Source organism: Lampetra planeri, chromosome 3 (assembly GCF_965212315.1).
Source record: "Lampetra planeri chromosome 3, kcLamPlan1.2.h2, whole genome shotgun sequence".
Classification (NCBI taxonomy): Eukaryota; Metazoa; Chordata; class Hyperoartia; order Petromyzontiformes; family Petromyzontidae; genus Lampetra; species Lampetra planeri.
Window position 1 is genome coordinate 7166471 of NC_136109.1, and position 13818 is coordinate 7180288.

At 49.1% G+C, this 13818-nt stretch overlaps 1 pseudogene across 6 annotated transcripts in view; it reads right to left on the reverse strand.

The window, feature by feature from the left end:
* Positions 1 to 377, reverse strand: part of LOC144737091 (cytochrome P450 2F2 pseudogene) — a 74012-nt pseudogene extending 73635 nt beyond the window's left edge. For 2 of the 6 annotated variants that reach the window (XR_013588888.1, XR_013588881.1), the window contains exon 1: positions 61 to 184. The product of XR_013588888.1 is annotated as a cytochrome P450 2F2 pseudogene, transcript variant X14 (transcript). Of the gene's footprint in view, positions 1 to 60 lie in introns of all 6 variants that reach the window. The other 4 variants (XR_013588891.1, XR_013588883.1, XR_013588902.1 and 1 more) reach the window with 3 other exon arrangements.
* Positions 378 to 13818: the final 13441 nt, after the last annotated feature.

Below are 13818 nucleotides of genomic sequence, written 5' to 3' on the forward strand. Positions count from 1 at the left end.
AACATTCATCAGGATCTGTTCACAAAGTCACAATCTGCATGCATATTCCTTCGTCAATACCTCATCACTGCTCATGCATCTGATGTCTCCCCTCCTCGACAACACCTCTCACGTCTGCCAGATCCAGCAACTTCTGCGCACCACAGTCCCAATAATTTGAAGGCACGTCCTTAAACTGTGAACATGGAGTAACAGACCACCCATTTTTATCTCCAGCAGCAGTACTCATGGTAGAGTCAAATATTGACATTCCTCACATTCAGAGTGTGTGTCTGCTACCGTGATGCGGCTGACTGGTATGTGTGTATGTTATTAGCATTCTGGTGAGTGGTGGTACAGTGGAAAGTGCATTTCACCATGAACGTCTAAAATCAGCAGCAGATAATATCAGAACTCGTATTGGGTCTATTTAGCCTCAAATGAGCATACTGTAAAATGTGCAATCATCAGCACTCTAGAGACAAAGGCGGCCGAACGTGTTGCTGGCCACATCACCCCCTCGTGCGCCATGCTGGCCTTAATAGTAACTTGCTAATAGCGATTATTCATACGCCTATTTCAAAACTAGCCCTCAGATAAACGTGGTTCATTAAAATTTCATCAGGCTCCATAGCCTTCAGTGCAGTGTCCAACCTTTATTAATAATATCTCTCCTGACCTATATATTTTTTTACAGCAGTGTTATTGACGACATATTTCTATATGTAATGATTGGGCATTCACATCAGCAGATATCCCAGGTATGTACAGTACATACAGTTATCCGATTTTGGGTAACGTGCAAACTCAAACAAAAACTACTTTTAGTATAAAAAATTATGATATAAATGGCAGGTAGGTGTATGGATGGAAGGGGATGGACGGCCACGTCCAAAGGGCTTGCGTTCTGCTGGCTATATTTATGAAAGTTTGTGTTGTTAAGATTTGTTTGTAACCTTTTTATCACTAGCCCTTCCCTATCCACGACCACAGTAATTATTTTAAAAAATTACTGATAAATGTACTCTGGTAAAAAAAATTGTCATAGAACAATAAAAAAAATTGGCTTGTAAACCAAATGTTACATATATATTCAATGTCAATGTTGTTATGTCGATTGACCATCTAACAAGTCGTAGAATGTCAGATTTGTCAGCACATATAAAACTATGTGAATGTGTATATGTGAATGATTGCACAGTCTTATATCTAAATAATAAGGAAATGTGGGAGCATAGAGGTGAGGCATGGGAATTCGAAGCTGTTGAAAACACACTTCCCGCGAGATAGCATGAGAGATTATTGGTGGTGAGTGTCTGTTCCCAATGAATATTAGCATCCATAGAGTCAGATGGGTTCTATCACTTTCTTACTTAATTCATAGCTAAAGTATGCCCACAGGATAACGTCAATGTATTGCAAATCATTAATGCCTGCTTCGGGTGACACTTGTGTAGTTAGTCACTCAGAGACACTAATAGTAGGAGGCACTCTTTATTGTAGCCTTCACAGGTACATGGAGTAACTAGACTATGGTCAGGGCAGCTAACAGGCTGCCTGACTAACAACGCCGAGGAGGTTAACACGGTGACGGAGACTCCAGTAGCACGACGGGTTCCAAACAACAGCCCCAAACCTTGCTCGGGATCCCCTTTCATCCACCCAACGTGGCCTCGCTCTGCCTTCCGCCACACCCCCCTTCTAGAACTTACTAGAAGTCCCGTGCTTTACCTCACGTGCCCCCTCTATCACCTTTGCCCCACATCCCTTTCTCCGGCTTACCACATAACCTGCTGGCAGACAGGGCTGCTACAACAGCAGATCCCCTTCTCTGCCAACAACCAGCGCTTCGCGCCATAGTGACCCATTCCATGTCACTACACTTGCACCAGAGCAGAAATGATTGGAAGGGATCGGTTATATGAGTTTAACAGTTACAGGAGGTTGATACACTTCTGGAATCCATGGGCTTGTTATCACCACATGGAATTTGCCAAATTTCACAAGCAAGACCATCCAGCCAAATAATCTTGAGACTTAAATAGGCTGTCTGGTATTTTAAAACAATTGCTATTCTTGAATATTTTTGAAAGGGTTAAGTAATGAAAATTAAAACTATGTTTTTAAAACACGCATGCTTTCAGTGAAATAATTAAAATTACGGATGTTTTCACGATTAAAATGCATTTTTACAATTATAAATTAATATCCAAAATCAGAATGATTAAAACCCATACAAATCTGTTTTATAACGCAGTAGTTGGGTTCCTGAAGAACACTGCGTTATAGAAAAATCGCGTTACAATACATAATATAGGGTAAAGCACTGTCTGTGATAACATGTGAGATGTGTATGCAGACTCAGGTGCGTGGGTAGCATCTAGAAGCATCCAGCAGCATGTCGCCTTTCGTGATGCTGCACCAAGGTAGCCGTATAACCGCTTATTCCTTACTCGTGTGACGTTATGTTCACTCAATTGCGTTATATCCAATTCGCATCCGCGTTATAAAAAAAACGTGTCCTTCATACATTTGTAATGAGAGCGCCATGTGGGGCGTTACTTGTCATCCAGTTGTGGTTTATCTGGGGTAGGGGTTACATCTAGAGCAAAGGTGAGGGAGCAGAGCCACCCGGGAAGCCTCTGGAACGTTCCCAAAGATTCCATGAGGGGCGTGGCCAGAGGCGGTGTTTGGTTGCCGGGGAGCGCATATAAGTGGGGGCCGGAGCAAAGTGCACGGTCGGTTTTGAAGATAAAGAGGAGCTCCCCGTTGCTGCTGCCCGCCATCTCCATTGGCCATGTGGCGGATCGACCTCCAGCCGCTCAACCACTCCCTAGCGTGCCATCAGCCAGCGGCGTGTTAGCGAGCGGGTGAGCGCCACGTGGCATGGGGCAGCGAAGCCACCTGGGCGGCGATTATTCTGTAGTGAGAGTGAGACAAGAGACAACCAAGCTGTACTGAAGATTTATTTATAACCGACTTCAAGTTCTTACCGTGTCGGAGCCACTTATTACAGTACTGTCAAGATGTACACTGTTTCTGATAGAATTCTACGCAAGACACGATGTCTAAACATCAGAAAAAGAAGAATCCACCTGCAGTGTCCTCCGACGACGACGAGACGGCGACTCAGCTCCTGCAGACCCTGGGTGCTGTGGCCCCGGTGATGGAGCCCACGACGGGTGCCGATGTCGCACCTGTGGCGGACGGCGCGGCGGAGCCGGGTCAACAGCTTCGCCCTGACGAGCCGTGGCAGAGGGTGGAGACCCAGTTGGGCACGCTAACAACTGTGCTCCTCCTTGTCACTCTCGTCACACCGATCGCTGCTGGAGGTAGTCCAGTGATGGACCGTCCGGGGGTGGACGTGCAGAGGGCCGGCGACGGTGCCTCGGAGGGTCCCCCTTTGGTGAGTACAGCCGCGATTTTGGGCGGGGTGGAGACGGCCGCCATTTCGCTGTTCCCGCCAAGTTTGTGTGTCACGGCCGCCATTTTGACCACCGCTGCGGAGAGCGGTGCGTCGGCCGCTAGTTCGTCGCTGCCGCACGGAGTTTCACCGTCCATCGCGAAGCCCGCAGCGAAGGAGAGCGTCGACCGGGGCCGACACCTGCCCCACGTGCGCGAGTTCGTGGCAGCTGGTGGCGATTGGAGTGCCTTTCGCTGGCGCTTCGAGGCCACCTACAAATCAGTCTGATGGTCGGAGGAAGAGGCGCTCATTGCCTTGCCCACCATGCTGGATGACGATGCATTGGTCATGTTTCGCTCCATTCCCGCCGAAAAGAAGAAGACGCTTACACAAGCCTTTCAGGAGATGGCGGAGGACTACATGCACCAGACGACAGCACAAGGAAATTTCAGCACCGTAGGCGGGGGAGCTCAGAGTCGCTCCTCGCCTACAGAAGCGCCTTGATGGTCTTGGCAGTTTATGCATACCCTGATGTAACACAGGAACTGTTAGATCCACTGGTGATGGAATGCATGTTGACGTTGGCTAGGGAGATGGATGTTGTCCTTCCCATGTGCGGCCACGAAATAAAGATGTCCTTGTGGGCCGCGCGTTGCCTCAACACACATGAAAATTTGAAGCACTGGGCGCAGATGGCGGCGTGGACGGGGGACGCAGCTAAGGATGTTCAGCCCATCGGCTGGTCTCCATCGAAAGTGGTCATCATTCCCGAGGAGGCGCCGTCGACGGGCGACGTTGCAGCGGCAGTCCCTCGCTTGAATCGGCACCTGCGACAGGACAACGTTCTGCTCCACCAGCGGCCTCCCGTCATGTGCTACAGATGTGGCCATGTGGGCCATTACTCCCGGGAGTGCTGCGCTCATCTTGCGTCACCGTCTGGATCGCCGACCAGGTCTCCTGCAGCTGACCATCCGCCGTCACGTCCCTCCATACAGGCGAGTTGGCACACGTCAGTCACCCGGGCACGTTCACCATCTCATTCATCTCATGCCCCCGGGATGGGTGCATCGCATCGGGATGATTAGTTAAGTTGTTTGCATTCGCGTACCATTGCAAAGGGTTGGCCGGTTTGCGCAGACACAGTGGAAAAAATTGGCTCGACGGGTGGTTGCCGCGGAGGTAGGATCGTCGACGGTGGCAGCCACTGTTCAAGGGGTTGATGTCCGTGTTTTGGTTGATACGGGGGCATCTGCCACAATCATTTGAGATGTTATTTTCCCGTTGTTGTCGATCCCTGCTTCGCGTGTTCAGCCGGTGTATGATGTGTGTGTTGCTGCTAACAGGGGTAGTATGGGCATCATTGGCCAGGTTGACACGTGCATCGCCATTGGGGTTATTCACGCATCAGGACCCATGCTGATTTCGCGTACGTTGGCCATGCCATGTTTGCTAGGCACTGACTTTTTGTGGAGAATGCCACTTAAGATTCTTGTAGATCAGGGATGTCTGGAATTGCCGTTGGGTCGTAAATTGCGCTTTTTGTCATCACCGCTTCCACGACCGACCTCCTCAGCTACGGTTCAGGCTTTGGTTGATGCCACCGTTACGGTTCCGTCGGGTTCCCAAATGTTGATTCCACTCCGTTATCGCAAAAAAATCGCTTGCGACGTCGGGGTGAATGGGATTCTATTGACGCCTTTGAATACTGCTAGGCGAGGGTTGATGTTGGTTTGTGTTCAAACCATTTTCAGAACGGGTCAGGCCCCGTTTTTGCAGGTTTTTAATGGGGGCCCTGGCGATGTTATTGTGCCTGTGGGTCCTGTTCTCGCTCACGCTACCACCGCATTTACCGATTGAACGGAACACGCACCTGCGCAGGCTGTCTGCGCTGTCAGGAATTAATGTCTGGTGGATGATCGATGGATCGCCGAATTGTGCGGCGAGAATGCGTCTCTGTCTCAGGCTCAGCGTGAAGGGTTGCGTATGTTGTTGTCCGAATTTTCCAATGTGTTCAGCAAGGACGAATTCGACTTGGGTCGGACGTCCTTGTTGTCCCATCGCATTGAGACGGGTGATGCTAGCCCATTCGGTTGAACCCACATCGTATGGGGCCGTCAGAAGAAGAGAGCGAGCGGCGCGCCGTTGATGACATGTTGGCTGCAGATATTATTTTGCTATCCACTAGCCCATGGGGCACCCCGGTAGTTTTGGTTAAAAAGAAGGATGGCAACCTCCGGTATTGCGTTGATTTTCGCCACCATAATAAGGTCTCCGTGGCACACACGTATCCTTTGCCACGGATGGATGATTCCTTGGATGCTTTGTCTGCAGCGCAGTTTTTCTCTACCCTAGATCTCTCTTCCGGTTTTTGGCAATTGACCCTCGATGAGTCTTCGAGGCAGAAGACCGCGTTCCGTACCCCGCAGGGTCTTTTTGAATGTCACTGTTTGCCCATGGGATTGAATGCCACTCCTGCAACGTTCCAGAGACTCATGGAACTTGTCCTGGCTGGCTCCAATGGGACACTTGTCTCATTTATCTGGACGACGTCATCGTGTTCAGTCGGTCGTTTGATGACCACCTTCTCCGACTGCGCGCTGTTTTTGAGCGCATGCATTCTGCTAATCTCAAATTTAAAACAAAAAAATGTCACCTTTTACATACTTCTGTGAGATATTTGGGTCACGTTGTGAGTGCCGAGGGGATTTCGACGGATCCGGAGAAGATGGCATGTGTTCGTGATTGGCCGGTCCCTACGAGTATAGGGGATGTTCGGAGCTTCGTTGGCTTCGCCTCCTATTATCAGCGGTTCATTCCTGGGTTTACGTCCATTGCGTCCAGGTTCCACTGGGGTCCAAAGGAGGAGGGTGCATTCAATGCCTTGCGTGATAGCCTGTCTGACGCGCCTACTCTTGACTACCCTGATTTTTTGTCCCCTTTCATCCTCGACACTGATGCCAGTGACACAGGCATCGGAGCTGCCCTGTCGCAGGTTAATGGGGGCGTCGAACGTGTTGTTGCGTACGGTAGTTGGGTACTTTCGCTGGCAGAGACCTGTTATTGTCGGGAGCTGCTCGCGATCGTTCATTTTGTTAAACTTTTTGGGCCTTATTTATATGGTAGGAAGTTAATTATACACACTGATCACGCTGCCCTCCAATATTCTTTGAAGATCGGGCAGCCGGGAGGTCAGTTGGCACGTTGGTTGGAGTGCTTATAGGAGTTCACATTTGACGTCACCTACCGGAAAGGGACTCGTTATGCCAATGCTGACGCTTTGTCGCAGTTACCTCACACGTCTCAGTGTGCGTGCCATTCCGGTACAAATCGCTGTTCTCCTCTGGGCGCGATTCGGCCGATGACTGTGTCCTCAGTTGAGATGCTTCCGGATGATGCAGCAGATCCCCCCACCGACGCCGTGTTGCGTCTCTCACAATTGGTGTGTATGCGGGAACAATTTTCTGACGCATCTTTGACCTCTTTGCGTGATCAGGCCTTACCGATTGCGGTAAGGCCTTGTTGATGTGGCAGGATGACATGTCGCTCCGGCCAAGATTAGTTGTGCCAAGTTCTCTACGTGCAGGGTTGATCCACACGTTGCACTCTGAACGCTTTTTCATCTTGGCATTTAGAAAACGTGCTTACCTTTCAGAGGGATTATTATTGGCCGGGTATGACGTCTGACGTCATTGGAGCGCTCCGCTCGTGCACCGAGTGTGCCCAGCGAAAGTCACCCCGGCAACGTTACATTCCGCCTTTGCAGTCCATCTCTGTCACGCGCATCAATGAATTGGTTGCATTGGATGTGTTGGGACTGTTCCCCGTGACGCCTCGTGGGAATAAATATTTTTCCCGTTGGCCAGTGGCGTGGCCCCTGCCAGATCAATCCGCTTTAGCCATTGTTGACGCCTTCGTGAATGGCTATGTGATGGATAAAGGGGCTCCGGAAAAGTTGCTTACCGATCAAGGTAGGAATTTCACTTCTAAATTGTTGCGTGACGTGTGCACTATTCTGGGTACAAAGAAGATTTCGACGTCTCCCTACCACCCTCAGACGGATGGTATGGTCGAGCGTCTATATCGTACCTTGTCCGCCATGTTGTGCCAGACTGTTAATGAGCGACAGGTCGACTGGGATCTGCAGATACCCAGCGTCCTCTCTGCCTACCGGATGGCACCTCATGCTTCTACGGGATACTGGCCGTTCTTCCTCATGTATGGGAAGGAGAATGTGCCACCTGTTGATGTCCAATTTGGTTCCCCTGTGCTGCCTCGTAAGTCTACTCTTCCAGATCACATCCGCGAGTCCGTTCGATGTGTTTCCGAGTTACTGCCCCTGATGGGCCCTGTTTGCTACTGCAGGTAAGTGCAGGCAGCCCATTTACAGCGCTACACATACACACAAATATTTCCTTTAAAAAATATGTTAATTGCACAGCTCTCAAGTTCGAAGATGTGATTCACAAGGACGAGTGGGTGACTTCAAATTGACTAGTAGCTACATGAAACAAGGAGGAAATTGCTTTGCTAGTCCTTACATATAAATCGGTAATTCCGACGTGAGATACATGCCGAATGCGGTTCGGGAGATCAATAAACAAGGTCACTGTGTTAGACATCAATCGCTCAACAACCGCGGGGGTTAGGTTCCTGGAAAAGGCTGCGGTAGGCAAATCTGCAGTTGGTAAAGTACAGGGTCTATTGAAAATAGAGGGCTAAATAAATAAACATCATTAACTTTACATACCTTTAAATGTAACAATGATGATGACGATGAGATGATGGGGGAATGGGTGGTTAGGAGGAGGGGCTCAGCCCACCCTCCCCCTCTTCCTCCGGGTCATCAATGACAGATCAGTGGGCAGGGGTACGTGTACGTTATCGGAACGGAATCGGAAGAAAATAACATCACTTTATTGGTACGTATTCTGACCTGTATATATTTGATGCTGAAATCAAACGGAGCTACTTTTTTCATCACGCACATGGTTTGATCGCTGGACTGGCTACAGCCTTAGCAGCGGTTTTACTGGTTTCGTTAGATCGGCCCGGGACCACGGGATAATGTTGAAAACAAGATAATTGCATGCCAGATAATCGATCAACTGTATATAGTATATACAATATTACAAAAAACTTTGGCTGGCTGGAGAAAGACACTTGTTTACATACTGTTTTTGCTCATTATTTGTATATTTGGTGGGGATTCCATCCTTCAAACGTGAGTTTTTCACTTTTATATATCATTTGATAACTTATTTATTCATATAGACACTTTTTTGTTCTGTTTGATGTTCATTTCTGCTCATTTGTTTCACCGCTCAGGGCATGGCTGTGTTCTCTGCAGTACTGTGTTCAAATCAGCACTCGTGTCTTGTGCTCTGCAGATCCTCAGTTAAAGTTATATGTATATGTTCTTTCCTTTTTTTCTCCCGTTCTGTTTGTGTTATAATTTTTGGGTGTGCTCCATGTTATTAGACTTTTTTTGCGACTGTACCTCACGAGTTTCAGAGAGTACAGCGCAGCCGGCGCTGCGCAGATGCACTGTCATAGTGCATGGCAGTGCTCACCTTATGAACCAAATTAGTTCCTGTGACCCGTTCGTAAGTAGAATACGTCGGAACACAACAATGCACTAGCCATAGGGTCATTGTTATGAAATGCCTTCCGGTTCAACAAAAAGGGAAGTATTGTTTACTCAAGATTAAGAAGAAATATTGTACATTTGCATGTGTGAAGAAGCTCCTTAGCAGGTTCCATTTTCATGAGGATAATCTTTATTATAAATGAACGTATTTACAGCGGTGAGTACAACTATCTCGACTCGTAACGGATTTGATTATCTGCAGCCAAAGTAATTTCCATTACATGTGTAGTGAGTGCAACTGAGTAGCAGATGTCGTCTTAAGGAGCAACAAGTTTTATTAAACTATTTGCACAACATACTCCAGGCTATTAACACAACATACTCTCGGGTGGTGACCACCCAACTAACTACGCTATGGCAGAACTAGACACGGTTCCGCTATCCCGGTCCGGAGCACAAGCTGGGTCCCGGACCGCGTTAGTGGAGACTTCTTCAAGCTTGACGTGGATCTCTGCCTCTCCAACAGTAAGTACCCCGAGCCTCTCCCGGGGCCCCCCTTATATCGGGATGGGCTGGGGCTGGCTCCACCTCTTGCCCCGCTCACCTTCTCGAACTCTCTCGCCCTTGCCCAAAGGCTCTCGAGAGTTCTTCCCGGACCATGCGACCACCCATTGGCCCCCTCCACCGGTGGCCCCCCTCCAGTATCATCCGGTCACATGTCCCCAGGTCAGCCAGAGCATTATGCCCCCAACGTAACCCTAACTGGCTGACACTCTCTCGCTCTCTCAATGGGAGCCCGCACCGCACGCTGTGCGTGGTGCCACCGCACTTAACCAGCGCTCACCCAAGCCCCCACTAGGGCTGGTACTACACCCCGTGTCCGGGGTGTACACACAACAGTATACATCCCACCGTGGCCTCACAGGCCCGGCACCACACAGTGACATTTACAGTCACTACATCACCCCCCCATCCATAGCACTCAGCCGTCCCGGCTGTCAACTTCCCCTTAACGAAGTAACGACGAAATATATACAACAAAACGCACGTGTGCGCCAACAATAATCAAACAACCAATAAATACCCAAACCCACCTGTACAATTATACACTGACTAACAAAAACATTATGCAGAACAACAACAATAACAATCACGACATGCAGGGCCCCCACAATCAACATCTCCCACCCACAACAAGTAACAACACTCGTGAGCTCAATGGTGCGTAGGATCAGCCAATTACTCGCTATGACTCATGTGAGCGTGACAACCAATGACGGCGTGGGAGTGTGCAACGTGCGCGGATTATGCAACCCGAGTCCTTGAGCGAGTCCGTGATGCCGGACCTCCAGCGGGGTTGGGCTTGTCCGCCGTGGATGACCCAAAAGAAAAAGCAATAAATCAGAAGAAGCCAGTTCCTCACGAAGAGCAGTAGGCCAGACCGTCCGACCTTCCACGTCCGGAGCATGCGAGGCCGATACGAGCGGCCGCACACAAGGCATCAATCGTGCAGCGCCTGGGGGCGGGACAGAGACACTATCCTGAGGACTGGCATCAGCAGATGCACGCCTCAGCTCGTCGGGCAAACCCGACACTCGGCCCCTGCAATATGGAGATTAAACAAATTCACATGGGGCAATAAACAGCTTCAGACGAGAGAAGTGAACAAACCAACTTCGCTTACCAAGCCGAATCTGGACACATTGTGGACGCACAACCCGAACAACATCAACTGGCCCCTGCCAGGGTTGCAGCAATTTAGGGGATGTGCCCACGGGCACCTGCGGAAAATGCAACCAGGCCCTGTCGCCCGGCGACCAATCGCAAAGGGAAACACGAGCCCCCTTCAGCCGCTCGTTAGCCAACTATCTGGCTCGAGAGTTGACCCTGGAAGCTTCCCGCGCTTCGGAGAGCTTCTCAAGAGTGAAACGAATGGAATCCGATTTGTTTTACTTTCACGGCCGGCGTGGCCTGCAACTGTACATTGATGGGAGGATCATATTCCCGTCCACACATCAAAAGAAGGGAGAGTAGCCGGTGGACGTGTGAAGGGCCATCCTGTAGGCGGTGAGAACCGCAGGGACATGCAAGTCCCAATCCAGCTGTGCCTTGCTGACCAGGTGACTCAACATGGAGGTCAGCATTCTATTCAGGCGTTCGACCATGCCATCCGTCTGCAGATGGTATGGTGATGTGCGCACCTTCTTTGTCCCCAGCAAATCGCAAACCTCACGCAGCAGTTTCGAAGAAAATTTCTTACCTTGATCGGACAAAAGACGCTCAGGGGCACCCTTATCCAGGGCATAGCCATTAAGGAACGCCTCGGTCACAGCTATAGCCAATTGAGTCGGTAGCGGCCAGGCCATAAGCCAGCGTGAGAAATATTCAACGCCAACGAGCAAGTCACTACACATGAACTGGAGCAGTCTTGCTCAATGTTTTCTGTCTTGTATAACTCGAACAGTCGGTCCCGATGGATTCCACAATGTAGATCTTGAGTAGTCAGCCCCGATGTCGTCCACCTCCCGTCGTCGATCAGTTCCCGAGCAAGCGCCTCGAGCACGGGCCTCGCTCCCCCTATTATACTCGCTAGGCCCCGCCCCTCTCTAGCCTTGTTCTTCCCACAGTTTGTAACATTGTGACAGTACCTTCCGGCCACCTGTCTTTATGCATCTCCACTCGCCCTTCCAGAGCCTTCCCTCATAGAGTACCCTGCACCTGTTTTCAGCCATCTTCACTCACCCCACTCAAACCTTGCCCTGTACAGTACCCTGCACATGTGTAGTGACTAACTCGGGGACGATAAGACTTGGAGGCACTTCTTTATTAACAAGCACCATCGAGGTTAACACTGTTAATAATTAGTCTGTCTATTGTTGGCGATGCTACTCAGTCAGGACAGTTGGTAGGCTGCCTGAGGAGCGGCGCCCCAAGATGGTGAAGACGGAGATGATGACGTGATACTATGAAAAAAAACTGTATTGTAAATAAAACACAAAATAAAGTAACATAAATATCAAAAACTGTTTTAGTTTCACTTACCTTGAGTCCTGATACCTTGAGTCGCTATAATTGCACACACAAATACAGATACACACCCCAATGACAACGATGCCCTGTACGGCCTTACCAGGCTACTGGGGCAAGTGCTGTTAGCGGGAAGCGCCAATGAAGGCCGGCATAGCACACGAGGGGGTGATTGTCCAGCGCCACGCCCTTTGTCTCCCCAGTGGCGATGTTTACACACCGCACCAGGTGCTCATTTGGGGCTGAGTCGACATAGGTAGTCTCAGAACCTGTTCAAATAATCTTCAGTGGTGTTTGCCATGAGCAAGAAGCAAACAAGGATCGACGCTTTTGTAGCGCAGCCTGCTAACCTCTACACTACCGCTCCCCACACACTTACTTTCACACACACGCACAATGTATGAGTGTGCACACACACACTCCCAGCGCGAGGCTGACTCGTTACATCTTGAGGATCGCTCTACTGATCAAAATAGTTCCACAGTTCAGTTTGCAAGTGCGAGTTCTAGTTGTAAGTCAATGCTTTTCTTTATACTTTACTAGCGGTAAGTACCCGGCGTTGCCTGGGCAAAAAAGACAGACACACACATCGACCTACACACACAGACATTGACCAACACACACAAAGACATCGACTTACACACACATATATGGACTCACACACAGACATCGACTTTAGATACACACACATGGAGTCACACACACAAATCGATGTACACACATACAGCGACTCACACACACACATACGTTGAATCTCACACACACATCGATTTAAGCACACATATGGACTCACATACACACATCGACTAAGAGACACACACATAGACTTACACACACACATCAATTTACACACACACACATGGAATCACACACACACACATACATGGAGTCACACACATATTGGCCTACACACACATACACATATGGACTCACACACACAGACATGGACTTTAGATACACACACATGGAGTGACACACACACATATCGACTCACATACACATTGACTTACACACACAGATATGGACTTACACACACATATGGACTAACACACACACATATGGACTCAGACATACATACACTTCGATGTACACACACACATCGACTGACACACATAGACACACACACAGTGACTTACACAGTCACATGGAGCCATGCACACACATCGACTAACACACACACATCGACTAACACACACACATCGACGTACACACACAGACATCTGGCGTTGCCCGGGCAAAAAAGACACAGACACACATCGACTTACACACACACATGGAGCTTAACGCACACACATTAGGACTCAAACACACACACATCGACTGACACACACACATCGATTTACACAGCAATCCCTGATGATGCCACAGCTAGAGCAATTTTCTCTCATTTGCGAGCCTTAGCGAGGAGCAGTTAGAAAACAAAGGTCTTCTCAGTACTGGCAGGTGCATCAAGGAATAAAAAGGCTCGATTTGTAGTCTCAATGTCTTCCAAGATTTTCGTGGAGGCTTCTATTTGTGCATCCATCAGCTTTGGTAAAATTTCCTAAATACATTTTAGAAGCTGTAAAGCATAATAGCATATTTAACATAGGATCTCTTGAGCAAGGGCATGCAGGTTGTCCCTGTAGGGTGTTGGTAGTCCCATAGACGTGAGGTATTTTCCAGCAATGGAGTGCAGTTTGTCGTGAAGGAGGATGAGGGCCTGTTTGAAGATGGCATGAGAAAAGTTGACGTCGAGGTTTGTATTTTGTCATTGAGCTCCGTAGAGGATGTCCTCACTCATGCCCTCTTTGTATTTTTGCCAGTCCCAAGGGGTTAGATG